The sequence below is a fragment of the Hemicordylus capensis genome, chromosome 8 (genome assembly GCF_027244095.1).
Source record: "Hemicordylus capensis ecotype Gifberg chromosome 8, rHemCap1.1.pri, whole genome shotgun sequence".
NCBI lineage: Eukaryota > Metazoa > Chordata > Lepidosauria > Squamata > Cordylidae > Hemicordylus > Hemicordylus capensis.
This window is the reverse complement of record NC_069664.1, coordinates 12,961,627-12,987,714: the sequence shown is the minus strand read 5'-3', so window position 1 is coordinate 12,987,714 and position 26,088 is coordinate 12,961,627. Positions and strand designations below refer to the sequence as shown.

At 43.6% G+C, this 26,088-nt stretch overlaps 1 long non-coding RNA gene across 1 annotated transcript in view; it reads left to right on the top strand.

Annotated features, from left to right (window-relative positions):
- Positions 1-26,088, top strand: part of LOC128333873 (uncharacterized) — a 212,157-nt gene that overhangs the window by 25,332 nt on the left and 160,737 nt on the right. Inside the window, exon 2 of the long non-coding RNA XR_008311099.1 lies at positions 19,289-19,437. This is a non-coding gene — a long non-coding RNA (uncharacterized LOC128333873). The remainder of the gene's footprint in view (positions 1-19,288; positions 19,438-26,088) is intronic.

Below are 26,088 nucleotides of genomic sequence, written 5' to 3'. Positions count from 1 at the left end.
GAAGAGAATTACGATGCACCCTACAGAATATCTCAGGCTCACGGATTTGCTCCACTCTCCCTGCAGACAATCAGGGAGCCCTCCCTGGGTGGCTGGATTGGCTGCCCAGACAATTATGGGCTCCGTCACAGAGCCATTTAGGGCTGTGGGGTTCAGGGGGCCCCTGGCCCCTGGAAGTCCCACAAGGCACAGCGCAAGTGTGTGGTGCCTTTTGAGAAGACTCCCAATGCTGAGAGGCTTTGTTGTAGCCTCCTAGTCAGGAGGCTACTCGTGCGTTGGTGTGGCGCAGAGACACACTGCACTGACACATGACCATTCAACCCACTTTTTGGGTACTCCTGCGCCTGAAACCCAGGTTGGTTAAGTGGTGGGACACTTAAGAGGGCTTGTCGCCATGCCACCGCTGGGAGGAAGCCTAGTTTGGGCTGGTCGTGAGAATAGCCTTACCGTGTTGGTATGGTAACCCACATTAAACCTAGATTCAAATGATTGTGTGAACAAGCCTACTTTTAGCATCATGTATGATGCTAAAACATGAAGTATATTTTGGAACTCTGTTATTTCTTGTTACTTCCCCCCTGATGTAGATCACATAGCTCGAAATGTTTTGAGATGTTGTAATAAACACATTCTCATGCATCCATCTACTATTCTATTTTTGGCTCCCTTCAGCACCCACAGCATTTCACAGTATCCTACTCGGAGAAATTATAACTATTTATTAAAAAATGAAGCCTTTCGTCACAATTTGTCACTATTCCTGAAGCACTGAGAGAAATGCTGCTAATAATAATAGTCCCTTCAAATGTGAACAGTCAGTGGTACTCCAGACATTCAGTTCCACTAATATCTGCAAGCCTTCCCCATATGGAGGGAATAAGTATGTGGGAGACACATCGTATGCCACACGACAGAGAGATTACTCGACAAGTATTTTAAAAATGTCACCGGCTGAAAATTAATCAGACCTGTAATGCATGTTTGAATTCATTTAGGTTGCTGTTGGAATTCATATCTCAGAAGCCTCCGACAGATGTGTGAAATTTGTTAGCAGGCAGAGAGCTCTCGGAGGATTAGACTTCTTTTTCTGGAAAGCTCCCTCTTCCTGGTTCCTCCTATATCCCCAGTTCCCTTTCCTGCTTCATGAACATGGTTGATAATGGATATTCATTGTTTCCTCACCTCTGCTGAATTCCATACTCCTGGCCTGTCTTGCTAGACCCCATCAGAAAATATGATAAATAAACAATAAATCCCACTTCCAACCCATGGTACTCAACGGGGATGCTTGTGTGATCTCCTCATCACTTTCCTCATCCGGACTCAAGTGTAATTGAGTTTTCTGCCTAGTGAAATCTTGAGACAGTCCCATCTGTTCATGGCACATTGCTGCAGAAATTACCATTTGGCCAAGTCGAAAGTTCATCCTTGTTAGAACCACAGAATCACCGCCAGCTAGATACATGGTGAAGGTGGTTTTTCTTTCCATCTCTGTTATTTGTTTTGAGTCACCCACTCGCCATCTCCTTTCTTCTCCAGGCAGGGGGACACACCCACTTTCTCTCCATCAGCCTTCTTCAACTGAATTCAGCTCCCGGTTTAAGGCTGTTTTCAGCTTAAAAACAACCGAGAAGATATACATATGAGCCTTAATTTGTAGCGGCACTTAAATGATCCCTAGTCCTTCAAAAGAAGAAGCAGGGCAGTGGGGAGGAATCAATTTGATTTTGGCAGCTGCCTCTAAAGCACCTGCCAGTCACCATAGTATCTGGGCTATTTTGAAGTCTCCTGAAATCAGCTTGCATTAAAGCAATAGCAATGTTTGGACCAGAGCCCAGGATTCTATCAATATAAAATGATTTGTTGCAACTTTAAAGATGCTTCATCCCCATTCTCTCACTTGTCATTTACATTTTAAACCCTCATCAAAATGAGGATCAACAACACAAAGTAAGAAGACCCCTCCCTTGCACACAGTATTCTTCCCCTCTTGCTTCTTGTTTTCAAAAAGAATAAGGCTGCTCACATGCGCAGCCAAAACGGGGCTAAGGCATCCAAGCCTGGACTTGGCTGAGCGTGAGAACTGCCAGGATCACGCCCGATCCCAGTGGTGCCTCGGCAACAAACCCACCTGCAGAGCCAGCCACTTAAATGAAGTTAAGGAACTGAGCGCTCATAGGAACATAGGCAGCTGCCATATACTGAGTCAGACCCTTGGTCCATCCAGCTCAGGATTGTCAACACAGACTGGCAGCAGCTTCTCCAAAGTTGCAGGCAGGAGTCTCTCTCAGCCCTGTCTTGGAGATGCCAGGGAAGGAACTTGGAACCTTCTGCATGCAAGCAGGCAGATGCTCTTCCCAGAGCAGCTCCATCCTCCAAGGGGAACTTCTTACAGTGCTCACATGTAGTCTCCCATTCAAATGCAACCAGGGCAGACCCTGCTTAACAAAGGGGGAAATTCATGATTGCTACCACAAGACCAGCTCTCCCCTCCAATCAAGTAGTCAGCTTCCTAAGTGCCTATGTCTTATGGCAGCTTCCTAAGTCCCTGTGTCATGGGTAGTCATGGAAAGTGCCTGCACTTCTGAATTCATGACCACACTAAATGATTCAATGAGACTAAAGTCTCATTTTGTACACACATTTCCCCAAGAAGCCAAAGTAAACACAAAGCAAGAAAAGCAGGATTCACTGGCCAACATGATGCACAGCATCCTGGTGCTGGAAAGCTCTGTGCCAGGGATGCTGCAGACGTATAAGGCAACCCTGATACTGCTGAGAATGAGCAGTTGCACAAGCAGTGCTGCCACAATTATTCTCGTTCACAGCTGCTCATTCTGAAAAGTGTTGGGGCTGCCTTAGAACTCCTGTTATGGAGCATTCCACTGATGAGATGCAGCACATCATGTTGACCACCATATTTAATTAGGAGTGTATATTTGTTTAAGGGTCTTATCCAAATGCTTTGTCCTATGGCAGTAATATTTTTTTTAGGTGCCTATTCTGTGCATTGCTTTAGAGCTATGCAATGCTTCAGGGACCTTGAATAAGCTTGAGCTTGCTTCGGTCCGAATCAAAGCATGTTCTGTTTTGGGTCAAAGAGAAGCAAAATGGATCAAACCCATTGGCCCTTTGAAGCTTTGCTTTGCTTCAGCCCCTCACTCCCCCGCTCCTCAAAGTACTTCCAGGGCGCAGGAGACAGGTCACTCTTCACTCCTGGAGGCAAATCACATGGCCTGTATCTTAAAATTACTTTCTCCCTTTAATTTCTATGGAGTCCTAGGAATGGCACTGATGTTCCTGGGAGTCATAGTCTTTTCTGAGGCTGCAGCAATGTCTCCAGCAGAATTAAAGGAGAAGAGGAAGCATTTCAAATCCAAGTCACAGAAGATGTTGTCCACTCCCTCTCCACTGGGAGTGATGATATCAGAAACCATCCAGGAAATTACCCCCTATCCAGCCCTGTAAGTACTTTTTTTTTGGTGGGGGGAGTCATCCTGAAGTGCAGCAGGACCCTTCCAGTGGGTCCAAATCAAATAGGGAAACTCCTCCAAAGCATGGAGGCAATCCCCAGCTCTACGGTGCTCTGCATAGAATTTGGTTTTCTTCAATTCACTTGTTTTTAATCAAGTACAATTCCTTAGCTCTCATCACCATGCCAGTAAGGAATAGTTGACACACACAGCTAAAGCCTGTAAACAGGAGTCTTTAACAGGAATGGGGTTGTCATTACATGACTGTCGATGACAGTTGCAATTCATTCAACATATGAAGTTCTCTTATGGTAATCTAGCCTTCTGAGATTTCTAAAAAAGTTACAGCAAAGTTGCTGGAATATGTTTTTCTACTTGTATTAAACAATCTCTTCTCCTTGGAGGCCAGATCTAAAATGTTGTCGATCTTTATTGTATAAATGATGGTGAATAAACTGCCTTCCAGCACTGCAAGATGAATATGATGATCATTTAATTATTATTCTCCGTAGCCACAATGACCCAGATCTCTGGAATATACCCAAGTAGTAGGCTTTTCAGTCTGGCCTTGTTGAGCACCATATTAATCCTGCCATTCAGTTCAGCTCCAGAAGTACACAAAATCTGGGCAAGCACCAGAAGGCGGCCAAGTTCCTTGTTAGGTTCTAAAACCTCTAGCACTTGCTGGCCAAAATCTGTTAAGTGCTTAACTTGATTTTCTGTTGTTATTAGCCTGTGATGAACATCTGAAACGTCTCCCCAGCGAAATTTGGTCATTCTTATAGCGTAACACTTATTGTTTCCCTTGAAATATTGCCTGAGGAGGAGTTTCAAATTCAGAATCAGCCCAGTATTATGACCTTTCTCAATCAGCATGCAGAAAAAGCAACTCTATTTTTGGAGAGCTCCTCTGGCTTGCAAGGTGGGTGCATGTGCACTTATGATGTGGCAGATATATGTGTGATCACATTGCAGCCTGGGAATTGGATTTTGGTTTGGTACAACATGCATTCAGGATGCATTAGCAAATGAGGCTGCCACAGGGTTCAGAGGTTCCCCTTGTCAGAGGCATAGCAAGGTTCGAGTGGGCCCTGGTGGGGGGAGTGAAGATGGATCCCTGCCCTGCTCCACATCCAGGGGCGGATCCAGGATGAAATTACAGGGGGTGCAACAGGAATACCCCCCCCATAAAAATATCGGGACTTGAATTTTCTCTCTCTTGCAAATGCACTATGCCAGGGGTTTCAAACTCAGATCTGGTGGGAGGGCCAGATTGGATTCTGATGAACCTCCGGGAAGCCACACATAGTATTACGCCACCTTCTGCCACCTCGTGCCCACCTTGCACCACTTTCAGTCTTCCTCTTTCCCCACTTCTCTCATTCGGTTTCTCCCCAGCCCCCGCCCCTTGCCCTGCCATTTAAATTGTTGGAGATGGCATTCTAGTGCATCAACTTTTTGCACCAACAATCCTAATGACCACTAGGGGCACTGAGAGCAGAGATAGTGAGTAAGAGTCTCCTTACCTGTCCTCGCTTGCCTCTACTCTATGAACCCTGACAGGACTCCTCAGGCATTTCCTGTGAGTCAGATTCCCTTCCTTTCCTCTTGAAGTAGATTAGGGTTAGGTCTTTCCTATCCAAAGTGTACTTCACCAATAAATCTACTTAGTATTTAGTTCTACAAGAATCTCCATGTGTCTTCTCTAAATAGTTGCAACAACTAAACTCTTCATTCTGCTCTGTAACTGGAGTGGGTAGCTTCTTTAGTGCTCTGCTAATTAATTGGGGTAAAAATTACAACCCCCCAACATGAATTAGCTGAATGCACTACTTTTTACACCCAAACACACTCAGAGGAATATTTAATCTTTTAAAAAATATTTTAGAAGAAATTCTGAACATACCTGCCAATACCAGGTTTTGCATGCATAATTCTGCCATTCTCCCCTCTTCCTCTCTCCTTTACAGAGGTGTTGCTAGGTAGTTAAAAGATCCAGGGCTTGGGCCAACAGGGCCTGCCTCGGGCCCACAGCCTCCCCACATTTTGATAATTAAACCCTTTCATGTTTTCTAAAGGTATCCAACATTCTCCTGAGTAGGGTGTGAAATTCAGATTTTCAGTGTTTCAATCTGGATCTGGATCGAAACACCCCTGATTTGTTTCAGCTCCAAATCTGGCCCATCCAAATCACCCCCGATTCGATTCAGATCTGAATTAATCCAAATCTGAATCAATTAAGATTAAAAAATGGGTTCTGGGGCCAAAAGAGTGGGGTGGGGTGGTAGTGCCTAATGGGTGGAAGCGACCACCCAAATTGCAGAGGGATTGGCCAAAGGGCTGATTTTTGGTGAATTTTTGAAGTTTTAGTGTCTTTGAGGAAGATTGGGGGCATAACGTGGGATCTTGACCAAAAGAGTGGGGTGGGTGGTAGTGCCCAATGGGTGGAGTCTACCATCCCAATTGCAGAGTGATTGGGCAGAGGGCTGATTTTTGGTGAATTGTTGAAGTTTACACGTTTTTAAGGTTTCCCCCATTAGGTATAATGGAGGGTGTATTGGGGTGGCCTAGAGCTGTGTGGGGTTGGTGATAGTGCAAGGTAGGGGCAAGGAAGCTACCTGAATTTTCTCAAAGGATTTGGGCAGAGGGTTGATTTTTGGTTATTTCATTTGTTGGAGTTTTGTTGCTTCTGAGGTGTCCTGAGTGTGGATTCTATGATAGCAAATGAGATTTTCAGTGATACACCATGAATCCACTCTCATTTGCTATCATAGAATCTACACTCAGAACATCTAAGAAACAACAGAACCCTGTACCCCATGGGTTAGAAACCCATGGGGGTGGTTGGCACCCTATGTGCACTACACCACCACTCGCTCTGGGCCACCCCAGCACCTCCCAAGTGCACTTATGGGGCTGCTGAAACCTCCATTACACCTTATGAAGGAAAACCTTAAAGACGCGTAAATTTCAACAATGCACCAAAAATCAGCCCTCTGCCCAAATCCTTTGATAAAAATCTGAAAAAACAGCAAGCTACAGCTCAGCTGGTGACCCCCTCTTCCTCAAGGGCACAAGGAAATTTATCCCCCCTTGTTCAATTACTGTTAAGCTCCTACCCCTTGTTCATTCATGCACAACATATGGTCTAGTTTTGTTAATCGCATGCCCATTTAAAAAGTTCCTGATAGTTTCACAGCTTTCAATGAGGACTTCCTCTTGCAACGGACACAAGACATGTCATATCAATTGAAGCAAGGGAGGCAACCTTAACCTAGTGCGTGGGGTTTTTTTAAATTTTAAAAAACACTCAAGAATTTCTAGTAAGAACTAATACACCTGCTTTCCTTTCACTACAATCTTAATTGATAATTACACTCTTCAAAAGTTAGTCCACTTCTGCCTCCAATGCTCATGCATCCACCATTTTGAAAAGGGTGGATGACATCATCACAAACTATGCCGTTGGGGTGTCCCTATGTGTCACTGCAACCGTACTAAATTTGGTCCTAATTGGTCCCCACTTCTGTCTCAAAAATTCACACATCTGCCATCTTGTATTGGGGTGGATGACATAATCACAAACTATGCTATTGAGGTGTCCCTATGTGTCACTACAACTGTGCCACATATGGCCCAAATCCCTCCCTCGCTCCTCCCCTCTGATAACCACCACCTCCCTCAGCCTGGCCGCTCTGCTGGCATCATCAGCGGGCACCACCCAGCCTGTCAGGCCAGCTGCTGCAGTCCATCCACCCACTCTGCTGCCATTCAACCTGGGGAAGCCATCTGCCTCACCCAACCTCTCGCCTGGCTTCCCTTCTGGCCCCCACATGCTCCCATTTTCTCACCCCGCTTCATGGTAAGTCAGGATGGTGGGAGGGCAGGCTGGACTAAAAGCAACTGCAAGCATGCATGCATTCAGAAGGTCTCCCGGATCCATTTCCTCACATCTTCAGGTAGGGCTGGGAGAGGCTTCTGCCTGTAACCTTGGAGAGTCACTCCCTGTCAGTGTAGACAATACTGAGCCTGATAGACCAATGGTCCAGTTCAGTAGGCAGCAGCTGCCTATGTTCCTAATATGGAATTGGGTGTTTACGTATAGACAAAAAATAATAACTCCATGCCACTTATCGCTATTGGGCTAATTGTGCATACTGGAAAAGCTTTGAAAATGACTTCCCTTGCATGAAGGATGTGGCCAAAACCATTTCAAGTTGAGTTACGGCCAGTCTTCAGATGCATGCATGGCAATGCAGCTTGGAAAAGCCATGCACCTATTTGGCAGGCAGGTTAAAGTTCAGACTAGCACAAAGATTTGTGCAAATAGTTTCCATCCGAGAATGTCCTCATTCTGTGTGATTCTGCCTTGACCTTTTAAAAACAGCTTCAGATTAATGAGACACAAAGGAAAAGGAGGAAATTCAAGGGTATGACATCCCAGGCACAGGTGGCTACCAATTGCCTCTATACAAACCCAGCAGAAGCATCCAAGAGAGCCTAGTTATGACAATGCACTTCAGAACTAATGAAAAAGAAGTATCAGGAAACTAACCTTGAAGTCAGGTAAATAGTACCATCCATCCACTAGATTGTGGCAAGGAGAGACATAGAAACTTGGGAATGGAATGGATGCTGGACAATTAAATGTGAAACCCTGGATTGCTATGAGGGGTGCACATCTTGAACCAAGGATCCAGGTCTAGTGATTCTCCCACCCTTTTAGTGTCTCTGCCAGCTCTTGGCAGGGGTCTTGTCATTTAACATAACAGCATCCCTATTGACTCTCATTAAAACTGATTGATAGATTGATTAAGTGCCGTCAAGTGGGTGCCGACTCTTAGAAACCACATGGATGGAGTCTCTTCAGGATGATCTGTCTTCAACTTGGCCGTTAAGGTCTCTCAGTGGTGCATTCATTGCTGTTGTAACCGAGTCTATCCACCTTGCTGCTGGCTGTCCTCTTCTTCTCTTTCCTTTAACTTTCCCCAGCATTATGGACTTCTCAAGGGAGCTGGGTTTACTGGGATATTACTGAAGATATTATCCACTCTTTGTCTTCCATCCAACTTCCTAGAGTTAAATTTGTATTAGCTCCTATTACCCTTTACCCTAATATTTCAGATTGTGTATATGACTCTTTTCTGATTATGAAAATATGACATACATCTTTATGATACATCTGTATTTGCTGTAACAGCACATAAAATCAGAAATAAATCTGTCCAATCAATAGCAACCTTCTGTGCAGGAAATTCTTTTTTTCTAAGACTGTTGTATATTGATATTCTGATATTATCCAACATTTTCTTCTCCCCCACCCTCAGAATGAACATGTCTGGTTTTCTGCATGCATCTGGGGGATTTGTAATGTATTTTCCTGTTGTGTGCACATTATTACTTTTCTCTCCATGTGAGCTTTGTTCTGTTGTGTATTGACAGTCTGCATGGGAGCTATTAATAATGGCTTTTAAGAAAATCAACTGAATTCAGTTCATTTTGAGCAAAGAACTGGAGTAATGAAACAATGCAACTGGACAAGACAACCTGAATATACATATATCGTTGCAAGTCTCTGAGCCCTTTCTCATGATTCATGAGAAGGGCTTAAAGAGGCAAGCGGAGGAAATCTTGAAAAAGCTTACTTCCCCAACAGATGATCAATCAATCAATCAATCAATATCTCATCCATAAATAGACAGGTGGGCATTCTAGAGAATTTGTAGGCCAGAGAAACAGAGGTTGATTTAGAATCACAGTCTGTAAACACTTTTCTTATCCTATCCACACGTGCCTGCGAGTAAGCCTCACATCAACACAGTGGGATGTGGGGTTGACACAAATGTTTTGCACGTAGTGAAATTGGAATCTCCAGAGGAGAAATGTTTGAGGTTTTTCAAGGGAAGGCAAAAAGCATCTATAAGGCATTTACCAGGGAGTGGCTGACATGATGCACAGCATTTCAGCAATGCACTAAGTTGCGTTAGGACTTCTTAAAGCCTTTTGCAGCCAAGCGGGTGAAGGGGCGGCAGGGAGGTATCCTGCTGCCCCAATTGCTAAAGGAAATACGGACGCCGGAGTTGGGAAAGCACGGGAGGGGTAAGTAAATCCTCTGCCACCCTTAAGGAACCCCCCACCCCAGTGCCGGACCGCAGCTCCACTGTTCAGTGCACACCCCTACTGAGAGACACACCTGCCTGTGCCACTATAAGTCTGTGCAGACAATACTGAGCTAGATGGACCAATGGTCAGACTTGGTATAAGACAGCTTCCTATGTCCCTGCATCTTGCATTCTTACACCAGTGTGCAGTACTTCAGGGGTGTAATACAAGAGGGAGAGATAGAATAATTGGCTGTGCTATATTCTGGCACTATGTGCCCCCAACAATTGGTACCTTAAGCTAACACCTAGGTCTGTATAGTGGATGGGCCACATCCCTGGTTAGGGATGTGCACAGAACCAGTATTCCCAGTTCGGCTCGAATCCAGACCGGTCTCGGTCTCAATTGAACCGGGGCCGGTTCTGAGCCGGCTCACAAGCTGACTGGAGGGGTAGACCTGTAAAGGGGAATCCGGCAAAAATTCCCCTTTACATGTAAAGGGAATTCCCTAAAGTAAATGTGGGAGGAGGGAGAGAAAAAGGTAGTATCATATTTAAAAATAAGGCAACGTTGGGGATAGCGTTGAGGGATAGCAGCAGCATTGGGGATAGCGGAGGTTGGCGATTGTGTGTGGGGGGGCTTCTACACCTCCCCTGGCCCCCCAAATGACAGGCTGGGCAGCCTGCAGCCTGGTTTGAGCCTCTATGCATGCACGGAGGCCTTTAGAGTGACTTTCATGTATGCCCAGATGCCATTTGTGTCACCACGCAAATAACTCGATTTCACTCTTTATTGGGCCGGTCCAGCTCGAGTGCAATCATGGCTGTGAGTCCTTCCACCTTACAACTGATTGTGAGAATAGAAGTATATATCCAGGATCTCGTGCAGCAGCCTTTCCCAGCCCAACCTGGAGACTATAGAATGTGGGAAGGGACCTTGGAGGTCTTCTCGTCCAACCCTCTGCTCACCGCATGCGTTTGGTACATCGAGTCGAAAAACCTCCAGTGAAGAAGAGTCCACCATTGCATGTGGCCGAACCTTGCTGCATGGATGCTTGGGTTTGAAGCTGGAACTTTCTGCATGTGAAGCTGGTGCTCTGCCATCAGGCTGTGACCTCTCTCTCCACTGAACAATATTGATCAGGCCTGGTTTGCCCTTTAGTTGGGCTGCTTTTACAGCCTTAGCTAAAATTACTGGCGATACAGTAAATGGGCTGCTATATATGGGAGTCTTGGTCTCATTCTGCCAGTCTGTAACTTCCAGCCTCATTAGTATTTAAATCAGTTTGTAAGTATTTTGGCTTAAATAAATTATATTCTTGATCAATGTAATGCCATGATCTTATGTCTCTTTTAAGTCCTTTTGGAGTAAAGCAGTCTTATGATAAATACCAGAGACGTGGGCAGAGGTTGATTAAATTAGCTGCCGCAAAGTGTATTAGGTAATCATGCAAAAAAGGCACATGAATACAAAATCAAGAAGGAAGAGGGGAAAATCCAAATCTTTCTATTAATGGATTCAATCTGTTGTCAAAAAAATGAAAGAACTTAAAAGAATCCCTCACTCAAAAAGAAAAAAGGAAACAACAAAACAAAACTGGAATTAACAAAGACTTTTCTCTCTGAAACTGTCAGCACTGCAATTGCACTGTGAACAATTTTCACATCTTCAGATGTAATTTTATAATTTTATATCTGATGTGATTTATAGAGTTGCAAAAGCATACAGGGAGAGGGAGGGAAGGAGGGAGGGAGGGAGAGAGAATTTGAAAATGAATGTTATGTATGTGTGTGTCTACAATATTTTAGCTCAGGGTTGTAGCTCTTTCCGAGGGCAAGACATTTCCCCTTCCTTTCCCACTATCCTTTCTGCCTATTTTGGAAAATAGGGCTAAACCAGATGTCAGAAAATCCAGCTGTTTTTACATGGTAACTATAGATGTGGGATGGAAGCATTTGAATCAAAGCCAAGGTACATAGGCAGCTGCCATCTACTGAGTCAGACCATGGGTCAGGTCCACCTAGTTCAGTATTGTCTACACTGACTGGCAGCAGCTCTCCGAGGTTTCAGGTTTCTCCGAGTCTCTCCCAGTCCTATCTGGAGATGCTGCCAGGGATTGAACTGGAGACCTTCTATGCCATTGAGTTATGGATGATTCCCTAAGGGGAGAGTATCTTACAGCGGACATGGTTCACATGCAGTCAACCATCCAAATGCAAACCAAAGTGAACCCTGCTTAGCAAAAGGGACAATTCATGCTTGCTACCATGATACCAGCTCTTCACCAATGCTGTGGGAGGAAAGATAGCATTCTATCCTTCTTCCCCATGCTACTTTCCCAGTGCAAATCCAACCCTGAAAATTGCTGTTTGCTTTTTGGGGGAAATCCTATGGGTACCATAAAGATACCTGTAAGTTTTCCCTTATTCATGATTTCCCTCATTAATGAGGGGGGAGCTACTTAAATTTGGGAAATGGCTATGGGAGAGAGGGCTAAAAAAAAATCGTGCCCCAGCACCACAATTCTGATCTGGATTGCCCTTTCCCACAATTAGACTAGACAGTGTAACCATATTTTAAGGTAGCAAGCATGGACTTTCTTCTTTGCTAAGCAGGGTCTTCCCTGGTTTGCATTTGAATGGGAGGTTATATGTGTGAGCATCATAAGATATTCCCCTTAGGGATGGAGCTGCTCTGCGAAGAGCACCTGCATGCTTGTATGCAGAAGATTCCAAGTTCCCTCCCTGGCATCTCCAAGATCGGGCTGAGAGAGATTCCTGCCTGCAACCTGGGAGAAGCCGCTGCTGGTATGTGAAGACAATACTGAGCTAGATGGATCAGTGGTATTACTCAGTATATGACAGTGTCCTAAGTTCCTATGCTCCGCCCATCTGCAAGGGCGGTTCAAGGTATTGCAATGTCTGAGATAAGGCACTAAAAATGCTTCATGACATGGTCTGATTTTCCCCAAGTCGGAGTGATTTGGAGTAAGTCCAAACCCAAACTTATAGAGCCCAGTTTGTACCGGACTTCTTCCACCCCCTTTGTAAAAATTCGGAGCTTTCTTGAGCTCCAAGTGTGGAGAGGAGTCTGCGCTCTCTCTCTTTTTAGCAATCACAGCTTGGGGAAACCCATCTCCTGCCTTCTATCTGCCTGCCTGTGTATATCTCCTGTTAAAAAATAAATTTAAATGTTTTTAAGCCCACATTTAACTCACATGCTGCAATTAGTGATTTCTGGATTTTCGCCTGTGATTATCAGATATTACATCACTCCCCTCTGCAACTCTCTGCAGGGGTAAGTGTGACTTTTGTTCTGGGTTCCAGTGAGTTTCCGTGGTTACTTGTAAAACCTTCTTTTAGGTGTGATGAATCCTGACCCCAATCTCAACTACAATCCCAATCCCAAAATTAAGAAGGGTACAAAGGACATGGAACCAACACTTTTGGGGACAGATTGGATTGGGTCAGACACAATCCTGACTTTTGCTTTCATGCACAGGTCTAGTCCAGTCAGTCTTTGGATAGAGCAAAGAAGAGCTGGCAGGAATATACATGTGAAAGGTTCTTCATCAGCATGGTCCCATTGCACTTTAATTGGGGATTCTATTCTAGAGATGTGCAGATTGATCCACCAGCAAATCTATCCACTGTGAATTGGTGGCAATTCACTGATTCAGTCGCGAACCAAATCATTCCTTGAATAAAGGGGCTTATTCTATCGTGAATCAAATCTCCCCTGATTCGTGTGGATCGATCAGCTAGCGATTCGTTTTATGGACACCATTTTGTCTCTGCGTTTTTCAGTCACTGCTTGGTCTCCTGGCACTGACTTGAGATCTCCTTGCTTCTTGGTTGACTAGTGTGTTTTGGGCAAAATGTGGTACTCTCTTCTGTGTTGAGAGGGACTATGTGTGCTTCTGATCTGCAGTTATGCTATTAGCCCATAGGGAACAATGGCAAACTCATATCACCCCATTGTTTCCCATAGGTAGGCCCTAGGGACACCAAGGTGGGTTGGGTGGTAGGGCATAACCCTACCTACCACCCAATCCTCTGAGCAATCAATAGGACGTACTGACCCAGATAAAATCCCAAAAAATCATTAAAAATCACCCAATTGCCCAACTGCATTATGGGTTGGGTGGGAGGTAAGCAGGGTCATGCCCTACCACCCAACCCACTTTGGTGTCCCTAGAGGCCTACCCATGGGGAACAATGGAGTGATTCAAGTACCCCATTGTTCTCTATGGGGGCAATTTGCAGATTTTTCATAGATTTCTGATTTGATTAATAGAATCAATTTTGGTTTTTTGTGATTCAATTTGATAGAGGCTCACACATCCTTAGTTGTCTGTACCTGGTCAGTTGCAATTCATTAAAGTCTGAGCAGAGTTGAATACTACAAAATACTACCAAATTTCATTTTCATTTCTCCTGAGTAAGGTGACCTTATGGATCTTGCAAATGTGACTGTTAATCAACTCTTTTTACAATGGATTCTTTTTGGCTTTCTGCCCGTGTGCTATGTACATAAATTATCTTTAAGATCAGTGTTTCATTTCATAGCTTAAAGTGTGTTTCTGTTCTGATAAATGACTTAGGTTGAAGCTGTACCCAATCCTTCTTTGGCCAGCTCCTCCCCTGGTGTAAATCAGCTTAGCAGTATTGTCTTAGAAACAGCGATGTTTACTCAGCTCAGTTCAGCATCTGAGTTACTGGCTCTACTCCGATCTACATTCTTTAATGAGGAATAAACAATGTTATTGTATTTTATTCCCAGTAGCTATACAGAGCCAACAGAGCCAGAAGGAAACTAGAGAAACATGACTTCTGTTTCATCTTGTTGGCAATAAATGTAATCCCTTAGCTGGCCACCTCTTCTGACCTCTTAAACTTCCTGCAAAAAGACAGAGGCCACAATTCAACACAGAGTTAGGGGTGCTTAAACCTACTGATTGTTTTTTTAAAATATATCATATGGTTGACTGAAGGTTGTGCCCTCTCCCCTGATTCATTCTTTTAAAGAAAATGTTGGAACAAGTTGACTCTGCAACTAGTTTATCCTCCTGGAACCCTCATCCATTTTGAGCTGGTGAATAGCTATAGGTCAAGTTGTCAAGAGCTCCCCAAAATCCAGAGCATTTAACTTCTGGTCTCCCAGAAGTTGTCTTGTTTGAGTTCTCAGGTGAGTTGTCTTGTTTGAGTTCTCAGGTGAGTTCCCCAAAACCATTGGTTTTTGTTAAAGAAACCCAGAAAGGAGTATTACACATAAGCCCCATCCAGACATTATACTGTACAACTAGTGTACAGAGTACACAATTACAGATCTGGACACAGGTACAGTTATTCACAGAATAATTGTACATATTACAGCAGCCCACCTGCTTATGCTAGAAAATATGATAGTGTTACACCTCTCCTGCGGTCACTGCACTGGTAACCTGTTTGCTTCCGGGTCCAATTAAAAGTGCTGGTTCTTACCTTTAAAACCCTTCAGGGCTTAGCACCTGTTTATCTTCAGGACCGCCTGTCCCAGCCAGTCCTGTACAATCCTGTGAGATCTTCTCAGGTTGTCCTTCTTTTGGTTCCTGGTCTTAGAGAGGTCCATGGTACTATGGCCACTGGAAGGGCTTTTTCTGTTGCTGCCTCTTCACTCTGGAACTCACCCCCCCCCCCCCGCACCCATTCGGTCTGCCTCCTCCCTTTCAGGCTTTAAAACCATATTGAAGACGTTTCTTTTCCGCCAGGCATTTGCCCTTTAAGTTTTGTTTTGTTTTGTTTTTTAATCTTGGATGCTATTCTTTTGTTCACCACCCTGAGTCTGTGGATTGGGCAGTATGTTAAATTTCCAAATAGGTAAGTAAGTAAGTAAGTAAGCACACAAGTGAGTAATTACTGCTGGCCACAGGTACAGTAGTAGTACATTTTCTATCTGTACCATACATTTAAGGGACCTGGATCCAGGTTCATTTTTTAAAATGAATGCAGGTAAAGTAATTCTTACAAAAACTTGTATGAGTGTACAGACATCTGTACACTTGTACAACAGTATGTCTGAATGGGTCTTCAGTTCCAAATCCCTCTTAATTTTGAATTAGCTCGATTCTATTTAATTGTTCCTAATTATTTATATAAGCCATTGCTAATTTTTTCTGCTTAGCTCTGGGCAACTGGATGCCTGATCTTGTTTTTAGCAAAAGTTGTACAAGCAACTACTTCTGCCTCAGTGGCCATAAAGCTTCTTTACTATTGAGCTGTAGCTGCTCAGAATCCTATGTTGATTAAAGTTCTGAAGTTACCAGGACAAAATCTTGAGATCCCGTTTATCTCTTTTAAACAATACTATATTTATGTGAATCAAACATTTTCCCTCCAAGTTATTTGAAGTTAGAAATCAGTAGATCATCTTAAATTCAGAGTCATATTTGGGTAAATAAGGGCATAACCTATGTTTAACCTTTATTTTTTTAAGGAACATCTTAAATTCAGAGTTGTCTTGTATTCTGGTAAATACAGTAAGAAGTAGCACTGATACAGACATATATTAGTCCTGTTCACATGATATGACAACACTCACATGAGTGTCCAGTGTACACATGTACAGATCTGTACACAGGTACATTAATTCACATGTTATTTTGAATGCAGGTACAGGTGGCTCTCGCTATTTGTAAGGGTTGCGTTCTCGCCTATAGGCACAAATACAGAAACCACAAATAACGAAACCTTGAGTCAATGGGAACTGCGGGGTTAGCTTCCTAACAAAACAAAAAGGTCAAAAAAGCAAAGGGGAAAATAAAAATAAAAAACAGAAATAAGGGGGAAAGCACAGTACCTTATTCGCCAGCTCTCCAGCAATGACCACCCAAACCCCCAAAATGGTCAAATTTTCACACACACACACACACACACACACACACACACACACACACACGGCTTTCTGCTGGCAAATGGTGGCTGGAAATAAGATCACAAGTCATTTCCGAGTCATTTACCACCGGCATCGGTCAGTTACCATCGGTACGTCTGGTGGCGACTCAGAACTGGGCCTTCTCTGTAGCTGCTCCTGGCCTGTGGAATGCTCTCCTGACAAATATCCATAGTTTGGGGTCATTGTTAGCCTAAAATAGAGCACTAAAACTTACTTGTTTGGCCTGGCCTTCCAAGGTTTTAAAATTGTTCTTAAGTATTTTTAATTGGTTTTATATGACTCTGAACTCTTTTAAATTTGTTTCTTTATATTATTTCAAGCAGTTTGTTTTGAATGGTGTTTATTTTTGTTTTGTTTTTACTTGTGCACCACCCAGAGCCTTTGAATGGGGCAGTATAGAAATGTAAATAAGTAAGTAAGCAAATAAGGAAGGAAGGAAGGAATAAATTTCCAGTCACTCAAAACTGCAGGTGGCAAATTTTGCCTATTTTTCTACCCATGGATAATGAAACTGGGTCTCTAAGGCCCAACCGTGGATACATGAAACCACTGATACAGAGTCTGTGGATAATGAGGGCCACCTGTATAGGATTAAACTTTCTATCTGTATCCTGTATTTGGTGCCTCAGGGTGACTTTTAAAATGAAGGTGGGTGCCATAATTCACACAAGAACGTGTACACAAGTGGAAGGAATGGAATAGATTAGGAAGGCAACATTTTCCACGATGAACATTGCCAAGTGATCCCCATGGGTTCCTCATTGATCCCTGTCAGGCATACAGTCAACAATCTGATAAGCCTCAAAATAGTGAAGAGTAAACTCCCTTTAGCTCATTTTAGAATTGGCTTGTTAATTACAAGATTCCTCTGTGAGCTTTGAGAAGGTAGGGGGATCTCTCTTTTTAGCGTTCTCTCCTGACTTGCAATGTTGGTACGTGTGCATTGATATTGCTGCTGCATACACATGCCTTCTCGCTACCTGGAAACGACAGCCCTTAGCAAGAGACATGCCGAAGAGCCATGGGCATTCAGTCTCCTCTCTCCCGAAAGAAACACACCTGGGAACAAAAGACAGTTTTAGATCTGTGTGCCCAAAGGGGCATGCATAAAGAGAGCTAGCACAACTACAGAATCTCAACACAGAACGGCATTTGTCAGAAGAATCGCAAAATGAAGGCAAACAAGGCCTAAGCAGTCTCATTCCCCTTCACAACCCGGCCCTGGATCGCAGCTTCTGTGCAGCTTGTTCAGGGTAAGTTTATTACATGCTGAGGTCTTAAGCAATGTCAGGCTGAAAATGGATTGGAAGTCCTGCCTCAACATGTCACTCACACACACACTTGCCACGCTGCTCATGGTTACAGCGACATTCAAATGCTGCCTGTGACCGTGATGGCAGGCATTGGTCTCAACTGGGCCCTGGTCTAATAAAATGTTGATATAATTTACAGCTATCTCTGCACAGATTTATAAACTCGATATGATAAATAATTGTGCATAATAACTAATTATTATTATAATTCACCTATTTTGAATGAGCTGCACTGGCTGCCAATTTATTTCTGGATACAATTCAAAGTGTTGGTTATTACCTTTAAAGCCCATAACGTTTGGGGCCCTGGATACCTGAAGGACCGCCTGTTCCCAAGAGTTTCTGCCCACCCAAAAAAGGTTGTCTGGGGGGCCTTTGCTCTGTGTGCTGACCTTGAGAGAGTCTAAATCTCTCAACTTTCTTTTTAGATTGTGAGCCCTTAGGGGAGAGGGTTCCATCTTATTTATTTGTTTGTTATTTCTCTGTGTAAACCACCCTGAGCCATTTTTGGAAGGGTGGTATAGAAATTGAATTATTATTATTATTATTATTATTATTAATAATAAGGCTGTGGCAGAAGAAGACCAAAATAATCCCAGTGGTAATTGGCGCCCTGGATGCAGTTCCAAGACCTTGAAGAGCACCTCAACACCATAGGGGCCACAGAAATCACCATCAGCCAATTACAAAAAGCAGCTTTACTGAGAACAGCCTATATTTTGCAACGATATCTATAACCATTGACAATAAAATTCTGGCATCCCAGGTCCTTGGGAAGGACTTGATGTCTGGATAAAACAAACCAGTCAATAACACCTGTCTGACTGTGTAAACAAGCAATAATTTTTAAAAAATTGCCATGCACGTAGGACAGGGTCTTCTCTGTTGTTGCCCCCCAGGCTCTGGAATTCTCTCCAAGTTAATGTCTGCTCTTTGACATATATGGCTGCTTTTGAAAAACAAATAGAGAGCTTTTTATTTGTTCAGACTTTTACCCTTTAGGGGCTGCTGGCTTTCTCAGCTTTCCTGCTTCTACTTGTATTTTTTTATCGGGGGGAGGGTTTGTGTGTTTTTATGGTTCTAATGATTTAACTGATTTCAAGGCCAAGTTGAAGACAGATCATCCTGGAGAGAATCTATCTATGTGGTCGCTAAGAGTTGACACCGACTTGATGTCACTTAATCTATCGATTCATCCATCAATCAAGGTTTTAAAAGTTATTTTTATGGACGTTTACAGCATTTTAACTTTTGTAAGCCACCTTGGGAAATCTTATGAAAGATGGTATAAAAACTGAATAATAAATAAACATGCAATGCAGCCAAGGATTATACCCTGGGCAAATTGGTATTCTGAACCCAGTAATTACTAACTGCAGCAACATCACTATCTGGAACAAATTTGTTGGAAGTGCTGCAACAATACCTCAAATCAGATTCATCTGAGCAAGCTCTTCATTTCGACAGGTCTTTCAACATGACAGCAATGCCCAAGAGTGCGTCAGTAGTTTTCATTCTTCTCCTTCTGCAAACCGATCATATTTGCCGTGTGAAATATTGACAGACTGCAGATGTGGAACCCAGCCGTGCAATTTCAAAAGCGCAATTTTTGCAAGGTAGGGCCACCTTCTGAGAAACTACACTTGGTAGGATTTGATTTTCCCAAAATAACTATCTGTCGCTTTAATTGTTTGACTCCCGTCAGCAGCGGGGGGAGGAAGGGAAGCAACAACACATGCTTAAGTTAATGCTATAGAAATACTGTTGTCCAACTACCCTCTCCAGCTGACAAGGAAATGTTCTCAAAGATTAGGGCCTTGCAGAGATGACTTCTGCAGTTATAGCGAGTTTCAAGGCATCCCATACCTACAACACTCAATCATATATTTGCTCTATCATTAAACCATATGTGGGATTTGGAAATCTTATTTACCGAAATCTATTCAGCAAAGCTGTAGCGCTAAAGCACGGTCTGGAAATAGCAGAACATCACTGCTGTACATTGCATTTGATTGCGATGTTCATTTTCTGTATGGGGGACTATTGAAAGCTCTACAGGACAATGAGAAAACCAATCAAAATGCTTTTGCCCAGCGTCGCAACATGCAGCAGATGGTAGAGGACATGAGCATACAGCATACAGCACAGCAATGCCGATGAAAATATTCTCCATATTAGCTGCTGTCATTTGTGCTATTATGCACAGGCAGGCAAGGCAGGAGAAAGCAAAATTAGTTTCCCTCTTGTGCTTCAGCCAGTATTCAGAAATCCTGATTGAGCAGAGCATACCTGCGATCAAGTCCTATTGTGGCAATGGCATGCTAGGCAATATGAGTGCAAGCCCTTCCATAGGAAAGATCCAGCTGGGCTGATGATAGGGAGCTGCTAAGGTTGCATCTGCGCTCTCTCCAGCCCAACTTTCCAGCATGGAGCAACTCCACTCCTCATGCCCACAGAATCTGTGTTTCCAATTCCGTTAGTAGATCTGTTATTCTGTATGTGGTGGAGAAGATATGATTGATCCATCTATACTTTTTGTCCGGTGGGGGCCCCCGCCAGCCTTATAGGCTCCAATGTTCCCTCAGCAGCCAAGTTCAGAGATGCCCCAGGTGGGGCAGGCCACGGCCAGGTGGGGCAGCCCAACGAGCTGCTAGTCAAGATGCTGCAAGACCAAGGAGCTGGGCTAGAGGAGCTGGGGAAAGGGCAGGGGTGAGTGAGGGAGGAGACTGTAACAGACAGAGGCACAGCTGAGCGTGATAAGGGTGAGAACAGCATGATATGTCAGGGCGGAGGTCCAATTAACAGGGGCAAGGGATGCATAAGTTGACAGGAGGGATTTAAGGCAGGCTCGGTCAGTGATGAGGGGCAGTTGGAAGGCAAGGGATGGAGGCCTCTGGAGAGAGACTGCCACAGTGACCCCGAGGAGCCTGGAGGAGAAGGCCTTGGGTGAACCAAACCCCCTCCCCTCAAAAACTTTGAGGCCCTACCTGGGGGAGGTGAGAGGGAGAAGAAAAACAAGTGAATGGCCATGGAGAGACCAGGGTCGTGACACTTTTATTTCTCTATGTAAACCACTTTGGGAACTTTTGTTGAAAAGCGGTATATCCGGTATGTCACTTGGGAGTGCTCCTGGACCCAAAGCTCTCCCTAGTATCTCAGGTTGAGGCAGTGGCCAGAAGTATTTTTCTCAGCTTCAGCTGATATGTCAGCTACGTCCATCTCTAGAGCTGAATGACCTTAAAACAGTGGTACATATGCTATTAACCTCCAGGCTTGACTACTGTAATGCGCTCTACATGGGGCTGCTTTCTACATAGTCTGGAAACTACAATTGGTACAGAAAGCGGCAGACAACACAAAGGCACCTCATAACAAACGGTCTTAAAAGAACTGCACTGGCTGCCAATATGTTTCCTGGAGAAATACAAAGTGCTGGTTATTACCTATAAAGCCCTTAACGGCTTGGGTCCAGGGTATTTCAGAGAGCATCTCCTTTGTCATAAACCCTGCCACCTGTTGTGATCTTCTGAAGAGGTCTGGTTACAGTTGCCACTGGCTTGTTTGGTGGCAACCCATGATTGGGCTTTCCTGCTCCAGGGCTTTGGAATATGCTCCCTGCTGAAATAAGAGCATTTCCATCTCTGTTTGTTTTCAGGAAGAACCTCTCCTGTTTTTGCAGGCTTTTAATTAGAATTAATTTCAATAATCTAAAAAAAAAACCCTTGTTTTCATAACTATTTTATTCTATTTTTATTGTGTCATGCATTTTAAATTTGTGAATTTTAAATATTTTAAATTTTGTACACGGCCTAGAGATGTACATATCAGGCAGTATACAAATATGATAGATAAATAAATTTATTTATTTACTGCACCCTTTCTGTGTGCTTGACTACCCTGCACTGGAAAGCATATGTGCATAATGGCCTATACCCAGGGATACATGCTGCATTTGAAGATTGTGTATATGTGCCGGGATGCAGACAGAAGGAAAGCTTGAGAAGCAATTTCTCACTTAATTTTTTGAGTAGGGGAGGAAACTCACTCTTGGGGAAATAAAATATGTGTTGGGGACTGAAGATATGGGTATGGTGGGGGGAGTTAAGCCTCAATGGCTTAAGAGGGGATCTGCACCCCTTGTACATGCTATGTGGAAGGGATGTGGGCAGCTAGTGAATTCATGATCTCCTTGCAGGCAGAGGTTACATGCCTTCACAAGGATTTTTTATGTTGTCGTTTTAAAGGCACAATTCTAAAAACAACAAGGTAGTTTGTAGGGGACAATTTGAGTCAAATCCTTATTTAGCAGAGAAACCTGCAGACAATTGCTTAAGGGCTAAAACAAGTAAACCTTTATTTAAAGGTGTTACAAACTTAGGTAGAAAGCCTCCACTCTGTGCTAGCAACCTTATGGTCAAAGAAGAAGAAAGAAAAGGAAGAACAAAGAAGAAGGGAGTGTCCTAAGGGTATTAGTCTACCAATCATAAGAGATTGGTACCAATCATAAGAGATTGGTAGAAATAAGAGATACGAAATAAGAAAGAAGAGATACAAGAAATAAGAGAGACCTAGGGGGGCAATCCTACATAGGTGGACCTCATTATCCGTGGGGTTTCCATTCCTGCAAGATTACTGCAGCTAATGAAACTGTGACTAATGAGGCATTGAATCTATGGGATTGTGGGGGGTTAGGTTCCCATGCAAAACAAAAGAAAATGAAAATGGGCCAAATAAAATGTCCTACCATGCTCTGTGGGTCTCCAGCATCCAGCGATGCCCCCACCCCAAAGTCCCAAATGGTCTCCAAAAGTCACAAGTCATGGAAATTTTCCATTTAAAAAATATTATTATTTTAATTCATGAGCCACAGAATGGCTCCTGAGGACAAAATGGTGGCCAGAAATGACCGCAGTAATTTCCGGCCTTCTAGGAACCTTGGATACATGGGTTTTAACCCTTCCATGTCCATGGATAAGGAGGTCAGTTGTTTATTTGACACCTGCAGATCTGCGAAACCATGAATGGCGCTTACATGTATAATGAGGTTTGCCTGTAGTCTGTATCTCCATGCCTAATGTCCCTAGGGGGATTGGTGTTGAGAGTCAATGTCAGTGGAGTGAGGAAAAGTGAGGAAAGTTGTTTCCAAGTGAGGGAAAAAACTCTCAACAGGGATCTGGAAGGTTTGTAGCTACCATCTGACTCTCCTCTAGGGTTTCTAGAGCCCTTAGGAGGAAGGGGAGATGGCAGGGATAGACAGTGAGCAACCACCACCTCCTCCTTTTCCCTCTGCCCTAGGGCCTTGAGAAACTGGCCTTAAAGCAGGGAGAAAGAGAGACATTGGACAAAAATGGAAGATGAGAACTTTCCAAGGGGTCCATCAGTTCCTGCTGGTGGTAATAGCAGAGGAGGGCTACTGGGAGTGGGGCTATAACTCTATGGTAGAGCACCTGGTTTGCATGCAGAAGGCCCAAGGTTCAGTCCCTGGCAGCATCAGCAGGTAGGGCTGGCAAGACCTTTCTGAAACCTCAGAGAGCTGCTGCCAGTCAGAATAGACAATACTGAGCTAGATGGACCAATGGTTTAACTTGGTATAAGGCAGTTCCCTATGTTCCTATGCCTCCATGCCTTGCTTGTGGGTTTCTCAGAATCATCTGGTGGACCACTGTCAGAAACAGAATGTAAGACTTGATGGACATTTGGACTGGTCCATCAGGGCTCTTTCTTATGTTTTCGTATTAATCTGGATATTGTAGGTGTTTGACATTAAGGAAGCAACATATTCCCAAAGTGAAGATTTCATGTCAACAGCCATGGATAAGTCTCTTGAATAAAGCAACAGACTTCTGAACAATTATTGTGGTTCCATGAAACAGAGGAGGAGGAGGAGGAGGGAGGAGGAGGAGGAGGAGGAGGAGGAGGAGGAGATGGCATCTTGAGTCCACAACATGGCATAATTTATCAGGTTGCACAAAACAGGGATGTGAAATAGTCCAATTTTTTGAGGTATAACTCAGCTTTATGTGCAATAGTGAACCAATCAGGGAGAAATGACAATAATAAAACAGGTAGCACTTAGAGGGAGAATAATGCCAACTTGTGCTAGGATATTAACTAGCATGTGAATTAACCTTTAAAAGATTCTGCTCTTGCAAAAGGTACATATCTGCCTTTACAGACAAATATCCTAAATATGCACTGTAAGGGAGAGAAAAGCATCTTGTGAGGGAAATGTGGTAGATTGTACTTACCTCTTTTCAAAAAGAGTTAGAATCTAAAGCCAGCATTAGGACTGCTGCAAATTCTTGTGGCAGTGTGAAAATGAATTTAATGTTAAGCAGGGGAAAAGGCTCTCTACAAAATTTCCTGAAAAAATATAGCCTTCCTTGCCGATGTAATATCCAAGGATTGGTTATAAATTCTCTTCTGAAGACTTTTTTACCCCTATTGAAAATTGATTGAACTCTTTCATGTAACTGCTTTTGAAGACTATAAACAATTAAAGTTTATAAGAGGGAGTAATAAGACTGTTCCTCTTTTATATTTGCATTTATGGTGGTGGAACTACCAGAATAACTTAGCATTTGAGATGTTTGTTCAGCAAGTAATGGTGGCTGAACATTTTTTTTTTTTGGCACCTAGGGAATTTTCTAGTTTGTAAATAAGAAAAATACAGTGGACAATGCATCTGAAATGTAATTTGTTATAAGAGTTGTCAGAACCATCAGACTTAATCAATGAGAAAGGATGACAAGAATACAGTTTACTGTATAAGAATAAAGTGTTACGGATTAAGCTTAGTAGCTCAAAAGAAGTGAGGATTTGGTTTTATTAGAATAACCTTCATAAGGGGTAAGGTTGCTGCTCATGCAACAGGCTGGTTCATATGACCGTTAAAATCAGGATGGGCAGTGGATGATCTCCATGATAATCAGAACTCACATATTTCTCTCTGTGGTGTTTTTGGTTAATCCATTCAGGCCAGCTTTTGAACGGGGCGTTAGTTACTCGTATTCCAGTCCTAGTGTAGAGGCGGAGCTAACAAACAGCCAGCAGCAAAAGCATGGAAAAGCAGATTGCACTCGCCTCCGTACAAAATATCATTTTCATTAAAATGTCAATATTCCTGATTCCAAACCACAATGCTTTCCCTTGGATTCTACGCCCTCCAGCCCAGATTGCTCGCAACAGGGCTATCTAGCTTTTGTACCCAGCTTTTTACCAAGGGTGAAGGAAAGCAGAGCCCTCCCACACTGATCATTTCATGATGTGAACCTACCCGCTGCTCCTACCTGGGCTACTTGCATGTATCTCATCCACACCCACGCCGTAGTGATGTGCACGAACCAGTTCTGTGTTCTATTCCTAGAATGCTGAAATAGTTTGGAAATGGGCATTTGAGCCAATTTGAATGTGGGGGATCCTTTAAGGCACAGGGAGGGTGTCCTTAACTCCCCCACCATGCTTCCCCCTCCAGTGCTGCTTCAAAAACTGCTGGCACGAGGCAACTGTATACCCTCTTGCTGCCCCGGTCAGCATAATACTCCAGTATTTACGCTGACCGGGGCAGCAAGAGGGTATACAGCTGTGCGTGCATGATGTGTGCACATACACAGATGCATGGCCCACTTCCAGTGTTATGCTGACCGGGGCGGCAAGAGTATATACAGCCACCCCATGCCAGCATTTTTGGTTTGCTGAGAAATAGGGGAGGAAAATTTGAAAATAAAAGGAGGCTTGCCTGAAGCAGAAAGTTAAAGCCCAAGTGAAGGAGTGCAAGTTGGAGAGCTGAAGAGAGTTTAGCCTTTTCACATCAGGAGCCCCATCAACATCCTCTCAAGCAAGGATGGACCAGTAAAAAAGTATAAAAATCTGATTCACCATAAGAAAAAACTAGCATTGAAAGAGTCTTGGCAGGTGCTGATACAGGCCTCTAGGTTGAAAAATTCCTCTAGATTTTGGTCACTATCAGAGGGATAATAAGCCCCAGAACAATCCAAGACCATCACCTGATTCCACCTGGTATTTGGGAATCCCATTTTAGTGTCATTTCATGCCTGCCCCAGATTATCTTTATACTACAGATGATAGGGTGGATTCTTTCACCCCAGGTAGCTGGAGAGAGCAAACTAAGGCCATTGAAACAAATGCTCTGAGGTCTACTAGTGCAATTTTGAGATTCTTTTTTTGTGGCAGGGGGCAGATATGTTCAAACTGCCATTAAGGTCTTTCAAACTAAGGTAATCTCACAGCTTCTTTATGGCGCACAG